This window comes from Acomys minous (genome assembly GCF_964271855.1).
Source record: "Acomys minous genome assembly, chromosome: 8".
Lineage (NCBI taxonomy): Eukaryota > Metazoa > Chordata > Mammalia > Rodentia > Muridae > Acomys > Acomys minous.
The window spans coordinates 68572255-68599729 of NC_140489.1; the positions used below are offsets into that span (position 1 = coordinate 68572255).

A 27475-nucleotide genomic window follows, 5' to 3' on the forward strand; every position below is an offset into this window, starting at 1 on the left:
GGCCCCTACGAAAGCATCTGACACTAAAGTGTAGGACTTTCATGAAAAGAAGCTTTTAATTGTCTAAAGACTTGAAATTTGGACCATAAAATCTTTAATATTACATGTACCTTATATCTTAGAGGACTTTGTGGATAATCATTTAGCATGTTTTACAAAATCAAAATGTAAAAACAAACAAACAACAACAAAAAAAGAATGCCTCAGCTAAAGAAAACATGTCACATTCAGATATCACACAAGTGCTTAGGTTAGCCCTACATGTCACTCTACAGCTCATTTTCTTGCTTTCATTGGTGCTAAGTGCTTTTCTGACTCCTCATAGAATATAAAAGTCAAGCACAGTGACTTCTGCATCCTTTTGGAAACACAACATTTAACATTTCTGAAGCTTAAGTGTCGGCGCTAAAAATGAATGGAGAATTGCTTGCTTCCGGAAGTTGTTAGGAAGTGTAGTGGTTATAACCTTGGTCACTTAGATGCAATCTCGACAATCTCTGGGCATGTATGTGAAACATTGACTAGATTAGGTGAACTGAGTTGGAAAGATCCACTCTAACTCTGGGCAGCACTATTTCATGGGACCTGGACTCAATGAAAGGGAGAAAGTGATGTGAGCATCTGTAGTCTTTTCTCTTTGTTGCATGACTATGGAGTCAACATGACCAGCTGCCTCAATAGCCTAGAGCTATGGATTCTATGTCATGGTATGTCAAACTGTAAGCCCAAACAAGTTTTTTTCTCCCTCAAATTGCTTTGCCCAGAGTATTTTGACACTTCAACAAGAAAATTAATATTGGAGACCAAGGATTGACTAGTGGGAACTAGTGGAATGAATGATAAGCAGTAAAACCCTCTAGGACTGGGCTTAGCCTGTAGTCCACGTTCATGGAAAGGGTCCTCTTGCTTTTAACATGTTTTCTTAATTAGTCGTACTATGCTGCCGGCTCTCTCAGATGGGTAGACATTGTCCTTTGTGTTCCCAAGGCTTGGCACATAGAAGGCTTTAGTCAGGATCTGTTTACCTAAACAAAAAAGAAATTACATAAACCTGTAGAGATGTGTAGGATTCTAACAGCTTAAATAACATTATCTTTTGGAAATAATAGTTTAAAAAGTAAGACTATAGACTAGTTGGTGCTGAAATTGGCCTAAAATAATTTCTGAGCTGCTGTACCTATAGCAAGCATAAGAAGGGAGAGTTGCAGGTAGCCATAGGGTGCCTGAAATTGGGTCACTGTTGGGAGTATACTCTCATATTGGTGGGTCAGAGATGAGGCAGGCCCCTAATTGCAGCTTCAACTTTTGTATGGCGATGTCAGCACTACTCGGGGATAAATTTCTAAAATGATAATACTTTGATTTAGTATTAGACTTTTACCATTCACTGCACTTTGCCACCTATTATTTTCTTTTATCCTCACAAAGAGCCTAAGAGGGACAGCAATTTTACAGATGAGCAAATAGCAGCACAGTAGGTTAAGTGACCAGCGGAGGGTCACAGAGTGATTTTAATAGCAGAGCTGGGATTCCACGCAGGCTTCAGACTCCCAATCTTGTACTTATTTTCTGGGACTTGGTATCCACTATTCAAGCTCTAAGGACAGGCCTGTTCAAAGAACTGGAGCCAGGACAGTACTGTTCTGTGTCTAGCGAGGATCTGGTAACTACCTAGAAAATGAAAGAGGAAGCAGGAAAGAGAAGATATTGGAGGCTATTGTGTCTGCAGACTACGGCGATATAGAAGCACTGAATAAGAAGTGGTTCCCACGTGCCTTCAGAATGTCATAGTCTGGTCTAGATTATAGGGGTATTGAAGTCGATGAACTTCATACTCTTGACGGTTTCCTATGAAGATATGTCCATCAGCTTTCCTACCCAGCTATAGATGCATAAAGTTTGTTAACTCATCATTGCTTTTTAAAGACTAGCTCTGAAATTTCTAATTAAAAAGCCCATGTTGCTACACAGAATAAAACCTTTGAGGAAAAAATGTGGAAGAGTGAAGCTGATGCTCTATTTATTTGAGCAGTTGTCTGTTCTTTCTTGGGACATCTATCTCTTTGGCAGGTGATGAAAAATACAGACCTAATTTCCAGAATAAAAGAAATCCTACATTGTACGCATAATCAAGACACAGTTTTATACACAATTAATGGAAGAAACACCTAGGGATTTTAATATACTTTTACTAGGTTCTTATGGGAAGTAATTTATCTGTCATTGACTAATGATAATACAACAGCTTTGTGTAGTATGTATCCACTAATGACTTAGGAACAGAAATGTCCCATCAAGGAGAAAGAAGTCTAAGTGTACAGGAATGACACTAGTTCCCTGAGTGCTGGCCCAGACCTCTGCCCCTGTGAGCAAGTATGCAAGTTATAGGTGAAGAGAACAACAACATTGCCCCAAGACTTGACCTCAGCATATCTGAGTCAATTTAAGAGAGTAATAGCTCAACCTTTCCAGTTACAGAGTGTTATTCGAAATATTGCTCTATTAGTCTCCATAGCATTTTTAAATCATCTCAAGAAACTATCTTGCCCCAAAGATATAATTGAAATGTTGATCATGAATATACATAGCTATCTCTATTGAAATCATAACTCTTAACAAGGGGCGGAAGCATTTTTCAAGATTAAAAGCCAATGTTAGAAGGTAAACATTATAATATTATAGGCCGGATAGTGGCTGTGGTAATATATGGGAGATCTTAGGGAGAAACCCACTCATAAAGTAAAGAGCCTTGGGGAGGACATAGCAGTAGAAGGCTGTTGTGCTCAGATTGTGCCTACATTTCAAAGGCCAAGCCGTTTTTTTGTGTATGAAGTATGGTAAGTCTGCATGAAAGGAAAAATTCAAAGATATGTCTACAGTTTTGGTATGACTGTTAGAAAGCTGAAGTTAGTATTAATAGATATGAGATCAAAATGTATCCAGAAATTATTTTTTCATGTTAACTTTTATTTATTTGCTAACTAAATGAAATATTTGATTGATAATTGATGAGCTTTATAATCTTAGATTCCTGAGAAGATATCTGTTCTAAACATAAACATTTGAAGATTGTGGTATACACAAGGACAAGTGAGTTCTGACAGAGAAGAGCAAGGACTTAGGCCTGGGTGATCTGATATTAAGCAGTTAACCCATTAGTAGGCTTCTCTGTGCCACAAGAATGTGTGCTAAGTGACAACAAAGAGAAACAGCAGGCATCAATTCCTGTTCCCTCACCCATCAGGAGACCTGTACCTCCTGCACTGAAAACAACTTAACACATCTATATTTCTACATCGTTAAAACAACAGTTGAGTGGTTCTGTGGATGTCTTCTTGTATATCACTAGAGGAAAGTCAGGGCAAGAAGCCAGAGGCTTGGGCCCATGTAGAACTGACTGAGTCCATGGATTGTAGCCTGGGAAAAAAATGGCAGCTGAGAAGGTATCTTAGTTACTTTTCTGTTGTTATAATAAACCATCACAACCAAGACAACTTATCCAAAAAAAAAAAAAGCATATAATTTTACTTATAGTTCACAGGGTGAAGGGACTGCAGAGAGCTGGCATCTATACCTAGAACCAATAAAGAGAGAGATACACTGAAAATCCAAGGAATCTTTTGAAACTTCAAGCCTGCCATAAACGATACACCTCCTCCATCATGGCCTCACCTCCTAATCCTTCCCAAACAGTTCCGCTAAGAACTGACTCTTTGAATACATGATCCTGTGGCAGCCGTTCTTATTCAAACCATCACAGAAGACAGATGAAAGCTAAAGATGCATGCTAACTCCAGTGTTATACCCTAGCTGAATCCTTGTATCAGGTCATCTATAGCTCTATCTCCCTGAATTTTCATCTTCTGAAATGCAAGAAATTTTTATGCCTACATTTTTAGTGCTTTAGACACAGAAAGTCTTCCTTATTTGTCAAATTAGAATAAACAAATATGACACGAGAAACAAAGGAACCATACATATTGTATGTGCTGCTGGCAGGTTTGTGTGAGCTTTCATCTGTGCTTTGTTTCCTCCTCTGGTTATTTAAAAGGAAAAATATGACATAAAATCTTGAACTGCTTTATTTCTCTGGGATCTGTGCTTTAAAATAAATAGCAATAACAGAAGCTGAAAGATCCAGATTTTGTACAAAAAGCAATAAAAGGCTGAAAAATAAATCCTTAATTGCTTCCCAAGCTACCTTTCCTAAATTTTTGGAAATGAGTGATGGGAGAGGCTCAATCAGGGCCTCTGGACTCCTCTGGGCTTCATTATGACCTCAGGCAGCTTGGAAAAACTATAAGAAAACAGGTATCTCCTCCCTGCTCATGGGTCTCCTATGTGTGATAGGGTCAACCAACTTCTTTCCCTCTGTGTCGACTGAGCCACTCCGATGCTTTGACTTGTCTGTATTTATAGTTGGATTACACTTACCTCAGCTTGATTTAGTCAGTATCTCCACACATGAGACTGTTTCCTGTTTTTCTTTTCAAAACCGGTGTGAACTAAAGGCAAAGATAACAGAAAGATAGCAGAAAATGTCAATCTTTTGAACAGATGACTAACTTGCTACCCACATCTCACTGTTGGTGGCCAAATTCCTCCACCACCAATTAATACTCAAAACCCCACTGTTCTTCACTATTTCTTTTTCTTTCCTACAGTACTGTTTTTTTAGAAAGAGTAGTTGTTATACATGAAATAAGATTTTGCACTCTCAAACACCTTAATTGATTATCTTGGTGAAGAGCAACAAATGTGTGTATTGTAACCAACAAAGGCAAGAGGCAGAGGCTAGAGGTTAGGAGGGTAGACTAGAGAGACCACAGGGGATTAAAGATTCCCCAAATCTCCAAAAAACCTCGGCTGTTTAAAGCTAAAAGTACCAGATGGTGGACTGCTTTTAGATCCCTGAAACTACAGCGCTTTCTGGGGAGCCAATCAGCAAGGTGTTTTGGCTTCCACCTTAAGCCATGCAAGCATCAAGGGCAGAAAAGAAAACGGCACAGCAAGAGAAGAAGCCCCTCCACACACACAAGTCTCTCCCATCTTCATTGATAACCCTCCCTGGTTGTGCTATCACACGTGGAAAAAAAATGTAGTTATTTGTTCCGATCAGCTTTCTCTAAAGCAAATTAATTCTTTTCTAGGTTTACTGCCTTTTATTAAAATAAAGCAGAGCACACAAATGAAACACTTCCCCTTTAACTCTAAAGGCTTCTACCTTATAGTTCTTCAGTATAAGAGACCCTGGTCTTTGCTTGTCTGCAGCTCCTTTTTTTTTTTTTTTTTGTAAAGAACTTTCCCCTCTTTTGTCACTTTGTCCCAAGAATCTTTTCTTTGCTTCTTTCTGTTTTCTTGCTTAATGTTTTCACAAAAGGGCGTTTGACCTTTGCTCTAAATTTAATCTGCCACCACCTCAGTTACTTGCTCCAGAAGATTTATATTCCAGGCCTCATTTTTAACAGAATACTAGAATTCCATGTCTCTTAAAATGCATTTAAGGAGATCCAACATGGTGGCACCGATCACACACTGGTTCTGATCAGCAGGACCACCAAGACTGCACAGCGACCTAAAGACCAAACTGAGAGCTACAAAACACCAGTGCTGCTGATTCCCAGGTATCTTGCATCCTTTGATTTCCAAGTAGATGAAGAATACCAGCCTTGAAGCCAAGGGTCTTCTCTGGACTGCTATAGGCTCTGACTTCTTTATGTTCCTCTTTTGCAAAATAACGTACTGTGACATAACTGGCATACAAAGACAACTCATAATCAGTGTAAACAATTTGGTGTATACAAAGGAAACTCCCATGATACTAGCACCACAATCCAGGTAATAAACACAATTAACATATATTTTAAAAACCTATATAGAAAAAAAAACACATTTCAGAAATCCTTACCATTTACCCATGTTCAGTAGTTATTTTATAAGCATATCTGAAATTTTATATTATACCTAACAGATTGGGGAATAAACAGTAACAGGACTTGTTAATATTTTTATTATACATAGTAGTTCCTACTATCATACACAGAAATGAAGTTACAACAGCATCTCATTGCCCACAGTGCAGAGGAGACTGTAAGCACGTGATGAATGCACAACGTAATAGGCATGTGCATGGAGGTATGAAAACAGTGTTCTGTAAAGATGCTGGTGGAAGCTGAGTCCTTTTCCCAGCACCCTGTAAACATTGGGAAAAAATATTTGATCATTATCTTCTAAATTGAGCAAGTGTTTCCTAAACAGAACATGGGTAAGAACATGAGCACGGTTTGCCAAGATAGAAAAGATGTGTAAATCACAGAAAAAGATGAAACAACAGTGATCCAGGATGACACTGAAGCATGTGATGTGTCAGAAGGTGCATGGTGGAATACTCCACACTCAGGTCTAGGCTGTGAGCACTAGGAGGCAATTGAGGCTTGGAAGCTTAGGGTGACATGACTTTGTCCATCTTCAAGAGAGATGGGTGGGGGTCACCAAGTACTTTTAGACCCAAGGCAGAAATGAGTCTTTGTTTTTACTTTAATTTGTTTTACACTCTAGGTTTTGAAGTTTTCCTCCACTATTTCATGTACTCTGCATATATCTGTTTCCTGAATCTCAGAAAACAGCTGGCTGTATTTTAGCCAGAAAATATTTGTCTTACCGTACAAAGCTGGTTTATAGAGCAGCCATTACTGATAACAGATGCTGCTGAAACATTTTAAGGTACTTTATGTTCCTGTTCTACCCCAAGATTTTTAAATGGGTGTTAAAACATTTTATATAGTTTTCTAGCCTCAATATGTTTTTTCCTAACATTATTACTTATTTTCTCCCAATGTATAATAAAAAGATTAACAAGTCCTGTTACTGTTTATTCCCCCATCTGTTAGGAATGATATAAAATTTCAGATATGCTTATAAAATAACTACTGAACATGCCAAATATAATCTATGGTATACTAAACATTATGTTCATTGTATATGTTTTATGTAGCACTTCTATAAAAACATGCATTATTATAGCATGAGTCAACCTGTTTAAACTATTGTAATTCTGTGATACTCTGCAGTGGCAATGAAATTGAATTGGCTATTACATATATGCAGAGTATAAAGTATTTGAACCTTTTCTACACTTAAAGGCAAAGCTGTATTCTTATTAACAGCATCAATGACAATGTTAAAAAGTATGTCATAGTTACTCTTAAAGACTGAAAGTAAAGAAACTGAGCATATAGCAGAGATATTGTATATTATTTACTTTTTTCCTTTTAAGATATTTTGTGTTATTTCACCATTTTATCCTTCTTTCCTGTCATTCTTATTGACTTTAACATAAGCTAATAGGATATTAAGGATACTGTTTATTTTGTGAAAAATAAACACTGGTACTAGAATGACTACTCACTGAAGTGATCAATTTACTAGGAGTAAAATTCAAGTAACTTCATCTTGGGCTTGCTTTCAAGTGCTCACTGCTGAAAAAAAGAAGTGATAATGTTTGTATAACCCCTAACACATGATTTTACAAAAATCTGTTTTATTGGCATCTGAAAACCTCTAGTGAGCACACACACACACACACACACACACACACACACACACACACACACACACACAATTCCTTATCATGGAAACTCATTTGATTGTGCTTCTCACTCTTATTTCTGTTCCATTTATATTGAATTTGTAGCTGGTTTTCCTTAGCTGTCAGAGTTAAAAATAATAGCCTAGCCAGATAGATTTTTCTTGCTTTGCAGTATCTCCTTATTGTTTCATATCATATTCTTTGGTGTTCCCACCATAGTTACAGACAAATGAGTTTACTGTAATTCTTGTTTTGTTTTTTTGAGACAGCTTTTCTCTGTGTAACAGTACCCTAGCTGTTCTGGACTTGCTTTGTAGACCAAGCTGGCCCCAAACTCACAGAGATCCACCTGCCTCTGTCTCCCCAGTGCTGGGATTAAATGTGCGCATCACCGCACCCAGGCCAGAGTGTACTCTAATTGTCAACTGATAAACTAGTACCACAAAACTCTTGCCAGTAGGAAAGAGATTTAGGATTGGAGTCTACTGAATCAACTGTATGCTTCCATCAAACTGTAAACTACTGAAGAGAACTCTCAAAGGATGGTCTGAGAGGCTTTGGTGAGCATAAGCCTTTCCAGAAGATCTACAATACTAAAAGCATTTTTATACTAATACTAAACCTTATTGCCAGAAAAGTTTTTTTATTTCCTGGACTAAACTGGGGAGTTTCCCGAAGTTTACCTGATATGATACTCCAGCACTTAAAATGCAGAAGAACAAATACCAGTCAACACCTATACATCCAAACATGAAGCAGGTTTTTAATAATTTAGCAAAACGTCACTCTTCTCCCTAGCACATTCAGTTTGTAAATATGGTTTACTTCATAATTTATATTATTCTAGATGTATCTTTTATGTCATTTATTGTATGTGTGTATGTCTGTATAAGCATATGTCATGTTTCTGAAAGTGCCGAGAGAGGCCAGAGGGCATGTAAGACCCTCCGTATGAAGAGTTACAGGCAGCTGGGTGCCTGTGTGAGTAATGAGAATTGAACTTAAGTCGGCTACAAAAGCAGCAAGTTCCCTTAAATAGTAAGTCAGCTCTCCAGTCTCAGTTTCATAATTTTTAATAGTAGTATGTAATAATTATGATTTTATAAGTTAGTGCTTATAATAAGTATATTTTTATTTCAAATGCAGTAATTTTGATAAATAAAATGTATGTAAGGCTGACATAGTGGCACATGCTGTAAACCTTGCTCTTGGGAAGAAGAAGGGGAAGAGGAAGGTAATGATCATGGCCATGAGTTCAAGATCAGACTGAGTTAACAACGTGAGGCTCTGTGTAACAAACAAAATATATACAAAATTTCTGCAGGTTTCAATAATTTCTAAAAGTATAAGGAGAACTTGTAGAAAAAAAATTAGATTTGTTCCTATAGTTTCCTCTTTTATAAAGCAGATCTAGCTACAGAGAGAGAAAAGATCAAAATCAGAGGGCTCCTGGAACTGGTTTCCTCCAATGCCCTCCAAAATGTTCATATTGTAAACTCTATCTTGGATATATATTGATTTCGTTCTCAATTTTTACTCAGACATAGCTAGTAACCATATTTTATAATTATAACCAATGGATAGTTAACAACTTCTCCATAGTTAATAAAATGAAAATAAGAGGCAAGAAGATGAAAAGAAAAGTATCCAAACTTTCAGTCAGATATCTTACAAAATGAAGGTAATTATGAACAAGATCTGGAGAGTTTCACTCTATCCATCACAAATCAAAAGAGCCTAAAAGGTCCCTTCAGCCTCTTTCTGTCTCTGTGTTCTCACATGTAGATGCTATGCTTTATTAGTGACAGTGAAGAAACAAACACATTACATGTGCAACAAATGCCTGGCAGAGAGTAAACACTAGATAAAACTCATTCTGCTAGCTGTATGAGCCTCATTACAATATGGAAGAAAAGGAGGTGGAGAAGAAAGAGGAAGTGGAGGAAGAGGAGGAAGAGGACTTGTTATTAAATCTTTTCATTGAGAAGGACTTTGAGGCTCTATGCTCTAGAGGTTGTGAACGTATTTAAGGTTAAGACTCCAAGTGATGGACTTCCATTTAAATTCATTGCTGTATGATGGAAGTGTACTTGCACTATACCAGAGGGGCTCACACCAGAACTTACATCAGAATCATCCTTCTTCCTGTGTTTCTCATTATGTAAGTCTAGAAGAAAGTAACAATTCTGAATCTTGAATGATTTGTCTAGGGATCTCGGTATTTCCACCTTAAGAATGATGAGACTATCAGTTTGAGAAACCGATGCCTGGGTCACTGTAACACTTACCCCTGTAGTACTATCCTTCAGCACTGCAGGATATGCTCATTTTGTTCTCATGATTCATTTAAAAACATCGCTCTTCTGGTCTTTCCTATACTCCCACTCTAGTATAGGGACAATCAAAACTTATGACTGCATCTAAAAATTTGTAACTTAAAGAGTGTCTTAGTTACGGTTCTACTGCTGTGAAGAGATACCATGACCAAGATAACTTATAAAAGAAAATATTTCATTGGGAGCTTGCTTACAGTTTCAGGGGCTTAGTTCATGATTATCGTAGTAGAGAGCATGGCAGCTAGCAGACAGGCATGGCACTGGAGCAGTAGCTGAGAGCTTATATATGATCCACAAAACAGTAGCAATCTGTATGAGCTTTTGGAAGTTTAAAGTCCATGGCCTGTGACATATCACCTCCAACAAGGCCATATGACTTAATCCTTCCAAAACTGTTCCACCAACTGGGAAGCAAAGATTAAAATATATGAGCTTACGGAGGCCACTCTCATGCAAACCACTGCAAAGAGTAAGATAATGATAGGCTTGTCAGTCATCCTTTCAAACTTAGTAAGAAGGAAAGATACAGAAAAAGGCAGTTAATCAATACAAACAGGTCTATATGTCCCTATCCTTCATACCAAAAGGCAAGAAAAGCCAATGGAGAGGCCATTCAATCTCTTTTCACTTGTCCTTCTTTTTAACTGTTACCTAGACATAGGAAACAAGTCTAGAGAAGAATTTAAAAGGCCAGTTTTAAAGTAAATAAGAATTGTCTCTCAATCGCATGAAAGTCTTAGACTAACCATGGCAAAATGAAACATTTAATCAAATTGAAGAAGAGCCACCCATGCCACTACATTCTACTATCTCTCAGAAAATTATACCATAACTGGGAACCCAAAAGGTGCTACTTGAAACTAAGCCAGGCAGAAAGGAAGCCAATGATGAAGTAGCACAGATGAATACTTTTGGTGTTAGCTGTCTTATCTTAGAAAGTCTAGGTAAAGTGTGAAGAAAATGTTTGTTGAAGGCAATAGCAATTCTCAGGATGGGATCTGATGATGGAACCACAACTCCTATTTCAACGTTGTAAACAAGAAACCTCAAAAAAACCTCTGTCATCCTTAAAAAGCACAGGACCAGAAACAAAAATGTCACATGATGTGTGCCCTAACAAGTATTCTCCTGTATTTTACTGAGAGGGAGGTGGGAAGGATGCATTCTAGAAACCATAGCTTCCTTCTTTGGTTTTCTGACATTCTACTTTTACTCCTTCTCTCTTCTGCTCTTAGAGTTCTATTGTCCTCCAACAAGTCAGGAAAAGCAATATAATTTTTATTCAGGAATTTATGTGTATAATATTAGAAAGCCATGTTTATTTCATAAGAAAAACTGAAAACACAAAAGAACATTGACAAACTTATAGATTCAGATTAGGTATTTCAAGGAATTATGAACCATTAGAAATGTTTACTGCTCAGTGAAGAGACGATTTTAGAACAGAAAGCAACTGGATGCATGAAGTGATACCCATTCAGATAAAAAATACTGTATTCTCTTTTAATCATGATGCTGTGGAGAAAAGATATTGAACATTAAACGTACCCAAATTAACAATGGCATGCTCTCGACCAATATCATAGAAGACAAATATCCTTGTTGGCCTTGAGATCCAGATTTCTTAGGAACCAAGATTCCCCACTTGCATGTGATCTGCTCAGGCCTAACTCAGGTCTAAAATTGGTTGCAATGGAACTGAGAACCTTCCATATGCTAACTTCCATGCCATGAAAGGGAGCAGGGACACAGAAATGAGAACAACAATGTCCCTGTCCCCAGTGGAACTTGGTCCATCTAGTGATTATACCTAATGTTTCGTTTCCTCATGCACATGCCCTTAGCCTACACAAACACATTCACCTCACAGGAGAATGTTTGCAAGCTATTTAGTTCTCAAGTCTAAGTACAACTAGAACAGGTAGCAGCTCAAACTGTTGCCTCTTTCCTGCTGAACTCACGTCTGCTGAGCCCAGGATGTACTGAAAAGGGCTCTATGCCTGATAAAATCATACCCCGTCCTCCAGGGAGATAGCTATGCAATAGAACTGCCAGTCCACTGATACCACAAACCTCCAGCAACAAGTTTCAGCACTCAACCATTAGAGCAGTCAGCAAAATCCGGATTTAATTACAGCCAAGTAATTGTAGAAAAGATCATCCATTATTCTCACTGCAGTGGAAGAGAAGACGCTGTTCTAAAATGACTTGTAGTAGCATAAGTAGAGATCTATTCATTAGGACCATGAAATAAAATGAAAATCTATTCTGTTTGCAGAGCAATATGATTACCACCAGCAGTAATGACATTATCAGAGGAAAGCATAGTGTCTGCTAAGACACATGCATATTTCTGCTTTGGACTTCATGTTCTTTCTTTGTTGTGCTCGCAGTAAGATCTAGATAGTCTCAGGCAATCACAAACATTCCATCCTGGTGCATAGAACTGATGCTTCTTAAACATAAAGATTCAGAAGCCATACTGCCCAGTCACTTGTTTCTAGTGATTCTGAAAGTGCTTTGAGGTTTTAGAATTGGAACCTTGTTGGTTTTTTTATAGTATGTAGATTATAAGACTAGGACATTTTTCTTTAAAAAAAAAAGATTTTATTTAAATTGGAAATAAAGATAAGTATTTAGGAGTTACAGAGAGTAGAAAACCAGAAATAGGGTCTTAGTAGGGAAGCCCTAGGTCTTCGATTTTATTTTAATCTCAAAGGAGGATTTGGAGCAGGGATAATAAAGCTGGGGCAAGGAGATTGAAGAGAAAAAAGAATAAAGTGATACTAGGAAATCCAAAAGCTTGTATTTTATAAAATTTCAATTAAACATTCATTATATTTTCAAACATTGAAATTATAGGGATGCAGAATGAGAAAATTTTTTACTTAGCTTAATAGAAATGTGACAACTGATTGGGACAATGCGGGCAAAGAGTAGAACAATTAAAAGGAAGAATTGATATTTCTTGGCCAAGACTGATTTTGAAAAAACTGAGAAAGAAGTTTGGTTGAAGAAAAGAGGAGTTATCCAAAATTATCCCATGGGAAAGTATGGGATTCAACATTTGCATTGAGTGTTGAAAAGTAGAAGTAGAGACGGAGAATGGCACGGAAACAGCTGCTTCATTGGTAGGAAGGCTTAGGTATGCATGCTTACAAGCCATGCTGCCTTGTTAGAGCCTGTCAGCTTTGGTTCCTCATCACAATTACTTTCTTCTATATTTCAAGAAGATGTTTCAGGTCTCATCTCATAGACGGTGAAACACATACACAAAACTTCAAATTGCAGTGAAGAGCCAGGAGAAGATTGCAAGTCTTTGAGTTACAGTCCAATTGTTCTTCTCCCAGGTTTCCCCATGACAATAGCATGCACTTACCTTTTCCTTTCCATAGGCAGAGATAGGCTAAGAGGCTTGTTCTTGGTATTAAGGTGCCCAGTTAGAACCACTGAGATGGCTCAGCTGGGAAAGGCCCTTTCTCCCAAATCTAACAACCTGGGCCCCATCCCCAAGACCCACAGAGCAAGGAGAAAACAGACCCCTGAAAATTGTCCTTTGGTGTGTGTACAAGCTGATATACACACACACACGCACATATACACATAAATGCATGCATGCATATATACAAAATATTAAAGTTGTTAAGATGCATTTACTAGATCAGTACTTTTCTAAAAGTACAGAAGTTACCTGGTATAAGGATTTGAACTCGCACTACTTTCACAGAAGAAACAGGACCATGAGTTAAGAGGTAAATGTTCATCTGCTCTCCAAAAGGAATAGTGTCTTTGATTACAGTGATTCCCTGTCTTTGAGGAACTCAGGGTAGCTATTTGAAACCTCACAATATGAACTACTTTGAAAGTTAGATTTCATGACATATAATATGTTTTCCAAAACTCATATTTAGCTTCTGGGTTTTGTCTCTATAGTCCAAGAATCACTTTCATAACAGAGCAGTTATCTGCAAAGCTGTAGGAGCAAATGCAAAGAAAGACCAGTGAAAGGAAGTCAGTGAGACCCCAGGCCATTACAATATAAAGGTGTCATACATATATATCTCTGGCCAATGTAAGAAAATAAAAATAAACTTCTTATTTTTTCCTAGAAATTCTTTGACAGATTTCCAGTGGATCAGATAGATAGACATTGCATGCAGGTCTCTCTTAATGAATAAGCAGCTACTAGGTAAAAGTTTTAGACCAACGTTTATAGGTATTGATATTTTGGATTAAGTTCCCTGTGCAAATCATTTCTGTATCTAAAATATTAGTGAGTTTCTTGTTGAAAACACTTTAACTGGATGTGCTAGTTTAATTTTCTCCTGAGCCAAAGTATGTAAAGTAGAATATCTCAGTGGCTTGGTTGAATAATTCTTGAAAACTCAAAGCATCAGGCCATATTTGAGCCCAATCAGTGCATTTGACTGAGTCTCCACTACATTTCACCCTCCATAAAATTTGCTGGAATCTGGACTAGTGGACTCAATTTAGGTTTATTATCAGTAAGTTATGGCTGATGCATCTAATTTATTTCTTTGAAAAGAATTACTGAATAGGATAGCCTTAGGATGCAGAATGCATTGGGCACATAAACATGATGTGGTGACACTTCAGCAAGGGAGTTAACGAGGTCAGTCACAATGGTTTTGACAAGAGATGAGAAAACTTAAATTAGGCACTAAGAAACTTTAATAGCGAACTGCAATTTTTAAGCATTCATCTTCAGGTGATGCTCCACAGTGAGAACAGGTTAGTAAAAAGGATTCCTTCCCTTTGTTCTAGACCATCCAAAATGGTTTTCAGTGTCTTAGAAAGTAACTTTTCTATTAACACAGCACTTGGAGAGAAAGCATGCTGGGCATTACAGTCAAACTTCATTATGCTTTTAGACCAGACTAATGATTTGAGGTTAATAAGATGAAGGTCTGTCTTCAAGAGAGATGGCTGCATGAGGAATTTAAACTGGAGAAACAACTAAATCTGAAGGCAATAAGGAAACAGCATACACATCACCGCCACATATGATACAGTCTTCAAGCATAACTGAACCTAAGCAGAAAGGACAATGTGGCTCTTACTCAAAAAAAATAAAATGGAGCCTAGATACACTCAAATAGCACACATTCTAGAACTCTACCTGTGATTATTCTTTTTAAGTGGTTATTTGTATTTTGGCTTGTGACTTCATTTTATTAGCTTACTTGTGTTGTTTTGTTGATTGGTTAATTTTGTTGATGAATGCATACAGGTATATATGGCCACTCTCTCCCCACCCTTTTCTCCCTCTTATCCCTATAAGTCAACCTTCAACCAATACCTTTCCCAGAATCATGCCTTATGGCTTTGTTTTGTTACCCATTTGTTTTAACCGGGGCCATTGGAGTGACCTCTGTATTGAAACCATCCCTTGGTGGGATCATCAGTGAGTAAATAGTGAAGGCAATAATTTCATCTCCCTGAATCTATCAATCAGCAGCACTGATGATAAGAGACCCCTGACCCCCTTCTCCATCCATGGCTGACCATTGGTATGTCCATTCACGTGCAAACTCAGTGTAAGCATCTGCAGTTGATGCAAGCTCATGATTAAAATGTCTGTATCTTGCCTAAAAGATGATTTTCCCTTCTTTCTCTTTTTAGGCTCTTATATTCTTTCTGTCCACTTTACAATGTTCCCCCAAGCCTTTGAACAGGTTATCTAAATGTCTTATTTAGATTGAACCCTCGTTTACCAATTATTTTTAGTACCTTTCAAAACTATCCACCCCCCATTCCTTGAAAAAGAGAAGATTCTCACATTCAGGTTGAGAGTAGCATCTGTTTGTAGCTATAAACATAAAGGTGTAGAAGGCAGCTTGATGCCCTGTCAATTTAGGTAAATAAAAAATTCTTTTCCTCTGTAGGGTGAATGGCCTCCCTCACCGAAGGTTTTTGACCACACTTTCAGTACCAATATGGATTCTCTTCAGGGGAGCAGGTCAAGAAGAGTAGTAATGCTATTGTGTTGCCTGCAGCCTGGTCTTGTAAATCACAGGATTCATGTCTAGGTAAGACCACTGATGCCTTTTGTCCACCAGCTGCCTACATAATACCTCTTGGGACCATGAATGATAGCTGGCAGGGAGGAATCTTCTAGTTTAGTTCTAGCTTAATTTTTTCACACCATACATATGTCACGTGTAGTGTCTTCAGCAATTGGGTCTTATCATCTAGTTATGGTAGGCAAATGTATTCCTTGGGTAACCTTTGGAACTTCCTTGATGAACAGATACTCAGGAGATATCCTCCCCCTGGTACTATGGCTTTTGTCTAATAATCTATAACTTAATAGAAACTGGTAGGATGCATGACCGTAAAACTGAATCACAAGCTCTCAATACTAAGGATACACAAAGGATCAAGACATCTTACTCCAAGGAGCATATGACTACTGCCTTCAAATATTTTCATGGCTAACAGCCAACTTATTCTAAATGACTTGAACAGTATAAAAATAACAGACTTTAGTCATCATAAAAGAAAACTTTATACTCACAATCATACAAGGATTAAACAGATTGCTTCACTACATGTGTTTCATCATTGGTTAATGCTCTTCTAAGGATTTCATAAAAACCCATTTATCCTGAGACAACTATATAAACAAGAACAACAAAACTACAAACAACTCTAAGTTTACTACTTCAGAATAAACAAATACCCAGAGATAGAAGTTCAATTTCTTCCCTATATAATTTGCCCATATCGTATCTTCTCCCTCTGCCTCATTGTTATTGCCTGTGGGAAAAGATATTTGCATCTCATGCCAGATGAAAGAGTCTGTAATGAGATTGGAGCCTAGACTATTTTTCACTATATATTCTCCATGTTTTTCTATTTCTGCTTTTAAAAAAGAAATCCAAGTTGGACGCAGTGGTGCAAGCCTTCAATTCCAGCACTCAATGAGCCAAAGGCAGGCAGATCTCTGTGAGTTGGAGACTAGCCTGGTGTTCAGTGCGAGTCCAGGAAAGCCAAGGCTACACAGAGAAACCCTATCTTAAAAAAAAATCCAAATTTTCTGTTTGAATACAGTTTGAGTTCAAAATTTAGGAGTGACCTCATATTACTGCTTTCTCTGATTAAAAAGAAATAAAGTAAAAGTGGGATGTATTTTGAACCAATCAGTTCCCTTGACGGGGAAACTAGCAACACAGGTTCTGGATGCTCCCAAAGCATTCTATGACTTCTGCTCTGCTGACCAGGAACTGCCAGGTTCTGCTGAAGCACACTGGCTGGGTACCAGCTCAGCGGCCATGCCGGCCTCTACACACAAAAAGGACAATCTTATAGAGCAGAGGGAGGCTCAAAACCATTCCAAACACATCTTAAATATGAACTTAGGATTTATTTATTTATTTTGGTTTTTGTTTGGTTTTATGGGTTTTTTTTTTGTTTTTTGTTTTTTGTTTTTTTTTTGAGATAAGGATTCTCTGTGTAGCCTCCAGGAGTCCTGGACTTGCATTGTAGACCAGGCTGGCCTCAAACTTACAGAAATTGCCCCATCTCTATCTCTCTCTGAGTGTGGGATCACAGATCCATGCCACTACACTCCGTTCTTTTTTTTTTTTTCCTTCCCCAAAATTTGAAGTAAGCTTTAGTTAAATACTGGCCAGTTAGATGAACTCTCTGGCCCAGTTCATATCTGGGTTTCCAGAAAATGACCACATGAGCTCATTTTAACAATATTTTTCTTGTGTAAATGTACCACAATTTGTTTATCCATTCCTCAATTGAGGGACATCTAGGTTGTTTCCAGATTCTGTCTTTTACAAATAAAGCTGCTATGAACACAGTTGAGCAAATGTCCTTGTTGTATGGTGAAGCATCTTTCGGGTGTATGCCCAGGAGTGGAATAGCTGGGTCTTGAGATAGCACTATTCCCAATTTTCTGAGAAAGTGCCAGATTGATTTCCAAAGTGGTTGTACAAGTTTGCACTCCCACCATCAATGGAGGAGTGGTCTCCTTTCTCCACATCCTCGTCAGCATGTGCTGTCACTTGAGTTTTTTATATTAGCCATTCTGATAGGTGTAAGATGGAATCTCAGAGTCATTTTAATTAGCATTTCCCTGATGACTAAGGATGCTGAGCATTTCTTTAAGGATTTCTCTTCTATTCAATATTCTTCTGTTGAAAAGTATCTGTTTAACTCTGTATTTTTAATTGGATTATTTGGTTTCGTGGCATCTAACTTCTTGAGTTCTTTGAGTTAGGGGATGGAAAGACCCAGAGAGATCAGGAGCTCCAGAGGCAGACCATCAAGGCTAGTGGATCAGGACACAGGGGAGCCTGCACAAACCGATGCAGCAACCAAGGACAATGCATGCAGAGAACCTAGACCCTCTGTTCAGATGTAGTCAATGGACAGCTCATTCTCCATGGTTATGGAAGGAGCAGGGACTTCCTTTGACATTCACTCTGGTGCCCATGATTTTATCACTTCTCCTTGATGGGGACAGCCTTGAGGGCACTCAGAGGAAGGGGATGAGCCTTGAGGGCACTCAGAGGAAGGGGATGCAGGCTATCCTGATGAGACCTCATAGGCTATGGTCAGATGGTGGGAGAGGAGGTTCCCCCATTCAGAGGTGTAGGGGAGGGTGGGTAGGAACAGGAAGATACAAGTGAGGGGATAACAATCAGGATGTAATATGAATAAATTACAAAGAAAACTTTTTTAAATGATAGAAAGGAAAAAAAAACAATATTTTTTCTTAATTTTAATATATATTAGAAGCTTTTCCTCCTCTAACCCATTGGCCCCAAATCATCCATTTTTAAGCCAAAGTCTTACCTGAGCTCACAGAGTGCTTTTCTGCAAGTCATTTCAAAGAGAAACGACATAGTAAAAACCACGAATCACATGTTAGCTATACAAAATGTTCAGATTTGTCTTAAAAAATAACTAGGTCCTAAACTAAATGGCCATCAGAGCTTTCATAATTACATTGAAATAATAGACAGCTTTTATACTGATGGACTGGTTACTTCCACGGACAAGATAAGGATGTGTGGGTTTTTTTTTCACCTTTTTGTTTGTTTGTTTGTTTGTTTGTTTAAATAAAACAAAAACTATTCAATTCTGAAGAAAGAAAGAAAAATTCAAAGTATAAAGTTGTTTTGTTAGGTGTGAAAACAGTAATGGTGACTAGGATCCATTTGTTTTGTAAAATGCGACGATAGGCTCAAGAAAAGAAGGTCATCATTATGTACAGTCATATGGGCAGACTATCAGAGCACAATGAAAGTGATTCCTCCCTTCCTTGGAGACACAAATTAGGCATCTTAATGAAGTTCTTCAATAGCTCCTTAATGCTCTGCCAAGAGAGAGAATTCACTTGCTGCGTAGCTGCAGATTTGTAATTTTAGCTGATTGATATTATTGATTTGTGGTAGAGATATATGTCATTTTCCAAAAATTATATTTGTAATCATTTTCAATATGTATTTTAACTTAGATCTAAGGAACAACTTAGGTATCTAAGTTTGAATCAAATAAACAGAAATTTCCCAGTTTTATTGTTTAGCTATGGTATCACGTGGACATGTAAGGCTAAAGGAATTGAGGACATAATAGAAATCAAGAAGGTATGAAGTAATGAAGGAGAAGAGAAACAAGAGGATTTTCAAATCCATTATTAATGATAAATAACAATTAGAAGTATCATATTGGATCTTTAGACACACATCATTCATATACACCCCAAATTGCACATAGGAATTCAGACAGAACAAGACGTTCCAGTCACAAAATCTTGAGATATCCAGAATTATATGCAGAATAGGTATCTTAATATTTAAGTTACTTTCATTTCATTTTGTTTATCTCCATTTGAATACTAGAAGAAAACAATAAACTAGGATATGACAAGAGACAGCAAATGCTTCCTATGAAGGGTCCAGGCAAATAATACTTGCCATAAAGTGATAGCTTGCCAATAATTTATCATGCAATGAAATGTGTATCCCTTTTTGTAAAACAAACCAAACAAAACAAAGCCATGCTTTAATGCCAGGCTGCTGTGCTCCACACTGGACTGGGATAAGGCTCTTTTCTAGAGGAAAAATTCTCCAGTCTGGTGATTGCTGTTATACCACCTTCAAATTCCATTTCACTTTATCCTTTCTCATCAAAACATTTATATTGTTTATCTTTGGCAAGAAGGTTTATAATCCCTCTCATTAAGATTCTTAATAGATATTGCAAGCCTTAGAGCAGGAGCCACTAAGAAGCAATTTAAAATAACTACATGTCAGTCGTATAGGTTGTGTTGGACTGGAGGAACAAGATAAGAGCATAATATTAATAAACAAGAACATTTCAACTCCTAACTGCATTTCTATTATTTTAATCTAGGGGTTTAACAGCTTTCAGAATAAAAATTGTGTTGAAGATCCTTAATATATTACATTAGGTTATGATACCAAACACTAATGTTAAGGAAGACATAAAATATGCCTTACATGTTTGTAATATTTATGTTCATTGTGGTTCAGATTAACACAATGTCAAACTGTTTATCCACAATAATAGTGTCATACTTGCTATTTTGTCTACATTGGCTGGTGGAAACTGTGGAATTAAGGAGCCGAAAACAGCCACTGCCACTATGATGAGGTATAATCTGCAGAAAGCCACAAGGCGCATCATATGCAAGTAAATCCAGCCTTGATGGAAAAAAGAATCCCATCTGAAAGCTGGAAATGTCCTGAAGGATTCTGGAAGATTGGATCATATTGTAAGTCAGCACTAAGTAATTTAAGTCAGTGAGATACCACAATAGTGAATTCTGCTACACATATAAAGTAGCAGGCAACTGACCAAAGAGGGTTAATGCTCACCAAAACAGAGATAGTTGCTTGGGGTTAAAATTAGTAATAACATGTTTGTGCTTCTGTTTAAGTGTTCTTTTTATTTGTTCTTCATATATTTGAATGGATTTCAACACCTATATGGTGTGTCATTATTTCAATCTATATGTCTACATGTCCAAAACTCTACGGCTAGCTGTGTTTAAATACCCACATTTTGAGATATCTTGATATATTGGCATAAACATACAGATATTTATGTCTATGTAGTTATATTAAATGCATGTGTTTCTATATAACAACAGCCATATATACTTATGTTTTATATACAGACATATGAGAATATATAGCATTTAATTATACAAAGTACGTATTATATGCATGTATATTACAGATGCAGAGAGAGAAAAGAATAAAAAGCTTTCCTTGTATGGTATTACCTTCCTGAATATCTCAGCTTTGCCTTTCAGTTAAGAGGATTTCTGTGAGTGATCGTACATAGTCTATATAGGACCTGATTTAAATATTCCTTTGGTGGTATTTTCCGTTATTCCTTCCACCAGTTGTAAACTTGTCATTAGCTTGTGAAATCAATTATCACTAAATTTTCCCACTTTTCAAGAACGTTCAAATTTAAGTAAAGTATATATCCTCAAAGCATATTAAATAGCTTGCTAGTTTAAAATATGGAATGCTGGGAGCATGGCCTCATGCAGTCAGTGAGGGAACAAGCTATGCAGCCACCCAAGGAAGGAGCTCCAACACTGAAGACAGCAAACCTCCTTTAATTCCTTGGTCTGGAGATATGATAATCACCAGTTCCCTTCTTTCTGTGGTGCAGGTCCATAAAGTGAAATAATCTGCTTTTCTTGAATGAAGGCTTGTGATGCCTTCTATCTTTCTACTTATGTAGGTTGCAGAGCTGTCCAGCTTTCCTGGACCTGACATTGTCTCTCAAACTCATTGCATACATGCCAAGAGTGTTGGTAGTGATTCTAAAGTAATATAACAGCATTTTTAAAGACAATTTTATACAAATATAAACATTTGAAAGAAAATATATAATCCAATTGCCCTACCCCACTACAGTTTATCCAAAGATTCTTTTAAATGACTATATGACCAATTCCATTAGATAAAAGTGAATATTCCTCTTGAGCCACAGGTACCAATGTCTTCTCTTGGGTACACCTAGGCATAGGGGATGCTCTAGAGCACCAGATAATTATCACAGCAAGAACAGATTCTGTATCACAGCCAGAGCTCTGTGAGTGGATGACATAGTCCATCTTTTTCATTTAATACATGGAGAAAGTAAAGCAACTTCCTCAGTGCTACACATAAGAAGCTAGAGCTATGTATCCATTAAAAAAAATACACATTTGGGAATAACATACAGTGTTATATCTTTATACTTATTTCTAATTTCCTTAGCACTGGTTACCTGACTTTATTTAGTTTGGTTATTTTGATAACCCTGTGACTTATTAAACATTTTTTTTTCTCATCTGGGATATCCACAAGAAAGGAACACAGGGTGGTAGAGGATTTGTCCAAAGTATACTTTCTACAATTGGCAGAGGTTTGGGCCCTCTGGCATGCCAGTCAAGCTTGTTTCTGTTGGGAGATGCCACAGTTCAAATTCACCTCTAAGTATAATACAACTACATCCAGTGTGCGCCGAGTGCTCTCAGCTACATTATGGCTGCCAACGAAAGAAAGAAAAAAAGAAAGACAGACAGAAGAAAGTGTAAAATGAGTAAATAAATAAACCCACCTCAGTTTTAACAAGTAAGCACATATATTTAAAAAAAAATGCTTAGATTTAGTGATGTAACAATGTAAAGAAATAAACTGTTATTTGAATGAGAATTGCCCACCTAGACTTGTTTATATGTTTGGTCCTAGTTGATTCAGCATTTTGATGAAGGGAAGGGGTTGGCCTTGTTGGAGGAGTTGTGGATGGATTGAAGGAAGTGTGCCCTGAAGTGGGCTTCAGGGTTTCAAAAGCCCAGTGCGCCCCCCACCACTCTCTGCATATCAGAAGTAAATTCTCAGCTTCAGCTCCAGCACACACCATGGCTACCAGCTTGCTGCCGTGCTCCCTGCCATAATGTTCACAAACTGACCCTCTGAAACTGTAAGCAAGCCCTCAGGTAAATACCTTTATTAATTGCTTTGTTTATAATGTTTCTTCACAGCAGTAGAAAAGTAACTAAAACATGGTATCTCACAAACTTGTAATCAAATACATTTGGTTCAAAATCAGTAACTTTCTCTTTTCTCTTGAATCTTTTTTTTTTTTTACTTATATAGACGTAATACAAACTCTGAATGTTTTAATACTGTCCAGTGTTAAACAGCTATATGGCTGTTCCTTGCTCCTAGTTGCTGTTTGTTGACTTAGAATTATTCTTAGCACTCTTCAATCTAGTTCTAAGAAGAAACATGATAAATGATTTCAACAAGAACCCTGCATCCTGCATCCTGCATCCTGCACCCTGCATCCTGCATCCTGCATCCTACATCCTGCATCCTGCTCTCTTATCTCACGGCTGTGTCCCTGTTCTCACCTCACTTGATCTAAAGTTTTAAATGTGAGCCCTGTTCTTTTGGAATTAAAGTCCAAATAACTCTCCCTACCAATGTAAACATAAGCCTCCACTGTCTTCTGATCCTTCACAGTTTGAAAGTATTCCCCTGTGGGCACAGCCCATCTTTCAAAGATTTTAACTTTTCTTTTGCACAGCTTTACAGGAACCCTAAGGGAGAAAAGATTACAGCCAAAATAGACATTATGCACCTGTTTCTCCATTAATATATCTGACTCTGTCTCTTTCTATGTCTATGTCTCTGTCTCTCTGTCTCTCTATCTGTCTCTCTGTCTGTCTCTGTCTGTCTCTGTCTCTGTCTGTCTCTCTCTGTCTCTCTGTCTCTCTGTCTCTCTGTCTCTGTCTCTGTCTCTCTCTCTCTCTCTCTGTGTGTGTGTGTGTGTGTGTGTGTGTGTGTGTTTGTGTCTGTCTGTCTCTCTCTGTGTTTGTGTATGTTTCTCTCTCTGTGCCTCTCTGTGTGTGTGTGTGTGTGTTTGTGTGTGTGTGTCTCTGTCTCTCTCTGTCTCTGTCTGTCTCTGTCTGTCTGTCTGTCTGTCTCTCTCTCTGTGTTTGTGTGTGTGTCTGTCTGTCTCTCTCTCTGTATCTGTGTATGTCTCTCTCTCTCTCTCTCTCTCTCTCTCTGTGCCTTTGTCTCTCTCTCTCTCTCTGTGTGTGTGTGTGTGTGTGTGTGTGTGTGTGTGTGTGTCTATCTGTCTGTCTCTCTCTGTGTCTGTGTATGTCTCTCCCTCTGTGCTTCTCTCTTTCTCTCTCTCTCTCTCTCTCTCTCTCTCTCTCTCTCTCTCTCTCTCTCTCTCTGTGTGTGTGTGTGTGTGTGTGTATTGTTCTCAGTGAGAGAGGAGTATATTTTCTCTTTTCAAGGGAAAACATTCTCTCCTCCCCTCAGGTTTCTGGCTGCTGGCTGCTTGCTGATTAATTTAAACCTACACACAACTGGTTTCCTTATTAATGATTCTGCCAGGTTTCCAGAACATAGTGGGATTAACCTGCTCTCAGTGCAGACTGCTCTTTTTTTAAAGGAGCCATTGCCTTATAATAAAACATGAGAGAATATATAACATAGTAATATTAATCTGAACACAGGGAAAACCATAGCTTGTCTCCTCAGAGCCCTGAAATATGTCTGTCCAATGGAAGGTATCAATACTTCATGCCATGTTCCTGTGGTCAGACATCTATAACACACCCAGAGACTTCTTAACTTGTGCCAGAAAATCAAGAAAACATTGAAAACACTAACTGAAGTGACTGGAGAGAAGAGACATCAAGGAGCTAAGGCTGAAATGAGATTGTAATTTAGTCAGATGTAAGTCTAAACAATTTCATTAAACCACATTTAAGGAAAGATCATGTGAACAGCAGGCAGCTTATAAGTATAGCAGAAATGGACAGAATGATAAGTCCTGGGACTTCACACCCACATGTTCTCAGAGGGGAGTCTGATGAGACAGGCCATGCCACGTGTGTGAGGACCCACAGCCTCCCTAACAGTTTTACAGCATCAAACTGGCTCTGAACCCAGACCACCAAGCTTCCTACACAGCTTGCTTCATGGGAAATGGAATGTGACTTAGGTGCAAACAAACTCATCGTGAACTGAGGCTTCTCAAGCCAACTCCATGGGAGTCAGTCTCACATGCACTTTCGGTATGTTCTTTGTCCAAAATGCTGAGCCCTGAAAAGTGGAGGACCAGAGCTAGGCATTATATGGCTATCAAAGAACCAGCTGTCCTCTTCACAAGAGTCTATTTACTCTTTGTTTTTATGCCTTTGTGAGTCACCACACTAAGAAATGTTCTTCCAGTAAACTCAGCTGCAGAATGGAGGCCAGAATTAACCAGAAGCAGTGCTTGGCTCCTTCCTCCTCAGACACTTTTATGCATTTTCTTCTGTTAGGCCTCCTCTCCTTCATATATTTATATATATGGAGATACATTCTATTCCACTGCCTTTAATTTCCAATACTTTAAATTAATGGCATTTGGGAGGGGTATCCAACACTCAGAGAGCTATTCCAAATTTTTTGGTAGCCACAAAGAAAAATGCACCAGCAGCATTCCCAGAGGCACAACCAAGTGGCCATCTCTGGACTTAAGGCACACTAGTACTCTCCCAAGAATAGAGGTGCAACTAGTCTACGGTCAAATAGCTGAGACTACACAACAGAAATAGGTATAGACCCAAACAGTGTCTCCTTATCACCCAAATTCTATGAGGATGATTTGCATTAAAATTTGATTGTAAGGGTCTTGCAAGGGAGTGTGAATTATATTTTTAAAAAGATAGATCGGGTTTTACAGTATGCACATGTATGTTTCCTGGTGGACAAGTAATAGCTCCATTCACTACAATACACACAATAGGAAAGGAAAGGCAGAGAAATTTAATTTCCTAGGAAAGGAAGAAAAAGAGAGGGATTAAATATTTCCTCAGTTGGCTATCTATTCTCTTTGTTTGCTGCTGAGACTGACAGCATGAAGCAAAGGAATGCCAGATGTAACTACAGAGTGGAAGGCAGACCTGGGAACTGTCCAGCTCTCTGCTCCCACAGACACACTCTTCAGTCCCCAGGGCTGAGATTCCCTCTGAATCCAGGATTCAGCCAAATGTCTCTATGGCAAACCTGGGGTTCAGTTCCAGGACTGGAGCTTGGCCATCCTGCTAGTGCATTAGTAAGACTAAGCAGAAGCAAGCAGCCTGTCAACAAGGCGGCAGCGTCAAGGCAGAGCTGTGCTTCCTTCCAGCAGAGAAGCTGCCTCCTGTGAGTGCGGTGGACTTTGAAAACTGGCTGAGCATTTGGGAAAACATGAGTGGGGTGAAAAATGTCAGAAATACAACATAAAACACTACGTTTTCACGACTTCATAACCAAAAATTAAAAGCCCTGGAAGAACAGGAAGTGTTATTCTAACATGCACATGACAACATATGAGGTTTTTCTCCTGAGCTTTCCTGTGACCTCTGATTACATGAATGGTGTAAAATTCTGCTTAGCGGTTGCTTGAGTAAGGCAGCTGGCCCTGTCCCCAAGCACTTTCCAAATACAAACCTGTATTTACTTTGCAGGACTGTGTCTTCAAAGTGACAAGATTCTTTGTTCCTTTCTATTTGGGACATCTTTTTAAAAATTAAATTCTAAATAGGTTTCCACCAGAGGGCAGTAAATAAAAAACAAACAAACAAATGGCTCTTTTCACTGAACACAGATTGCCTCCAAAATCAGATAAAAGCATTCCACTTTCTCATTCAGCAGTTTTGCAGGCTCAGATACTTTCATGTTAAAAATCCTTATTTGCTCACCTCTCCTGGACTTGTCTTCGGTGGTCTTATTCCCCAATTCTGAGAGCCTGGCCTATAAACAGATCCCAGGAGGAGCCAAGGAGGCCAATTTTATAAAACAAGAAGCATTTCTTTCACCTTGTATGTGCTGTCCTGTATGTCCACACAGGGCCTACCTGGCTCTGAAATGGCTTCCCTGTTGGCCAAGGGACTTGATAGTCTCCACGCACTGTTTTTCATTGTTGTGAGGAGACACTGGCAAGAGGCAGCAGGAGCGCTCTAACTCTGCTGAATGCTGAACAGGAAGCCTGTGAGGAAAGGAAGGACAGCAATGCCATCCAGTGGTCAGCAAGGAGTCTCGCTGCCTGTGACAGCCTCCAGCTCCCTCTGTGCTGTTTGGCATTTTGGCAGCTTCAGAGTGCCTTCTGCAGGGAACAAACCATGGCAAAAACAAGTCAGGGCAGCAATCTGAGCTCCATTCAACCTCGCAGCCTACCTTCTCCATGGAAAACAAGAATACAGGTGCTGTGGCTAAGCCAAGTCCAGGAAGTTAATGTGGGAAGCTCTATTCAAGTGCGACTGCATCCCAAAAACACCTCAGCAGCTTTGAAAGACAGAATCTTGGGAGCACCAGGACCTCTGGGGTGTAACATCCAGGGACATGGCTCAAGAATCTGAATTGCTAAAGGGATGCAGAGCAGTCTGCTGTGGTGATTCTGGCCTCTGCCGAGGGCTGGCTGCTGCAGATTCACTGCTCTAATTCCTCTTCTCACAACAAGCAGCATCTTGTATCTTGATTCCAGCTCTAGTTCT

The 27475-nt window shown here is 38.4% G+C and overlaps 1 long non-coding RNA gene across 1 annotated transcript; it reads right to left on the reverse strand.

Annotated features, from left to right (window-relative positions):
* Positions 1 to 897: 897 nt before the first annotated feature.
* On the reverse strand, positions 898 to 26894 carry LOC311603244. Its single transcript, XR_014781018.1, has 3 exons — positions 26684 to 26894; positions 4435 to 4505; positions 898 to 1025 (listed from the first exon to the last, which is right to left on the reverse strand). It is a non-coding gene; the product is annotated as an uncharacterized lncRNA (long non-coding RNA).
* Between the last annotated feature and the right edge of the window lie 581 nt (positions 26895 to 27475).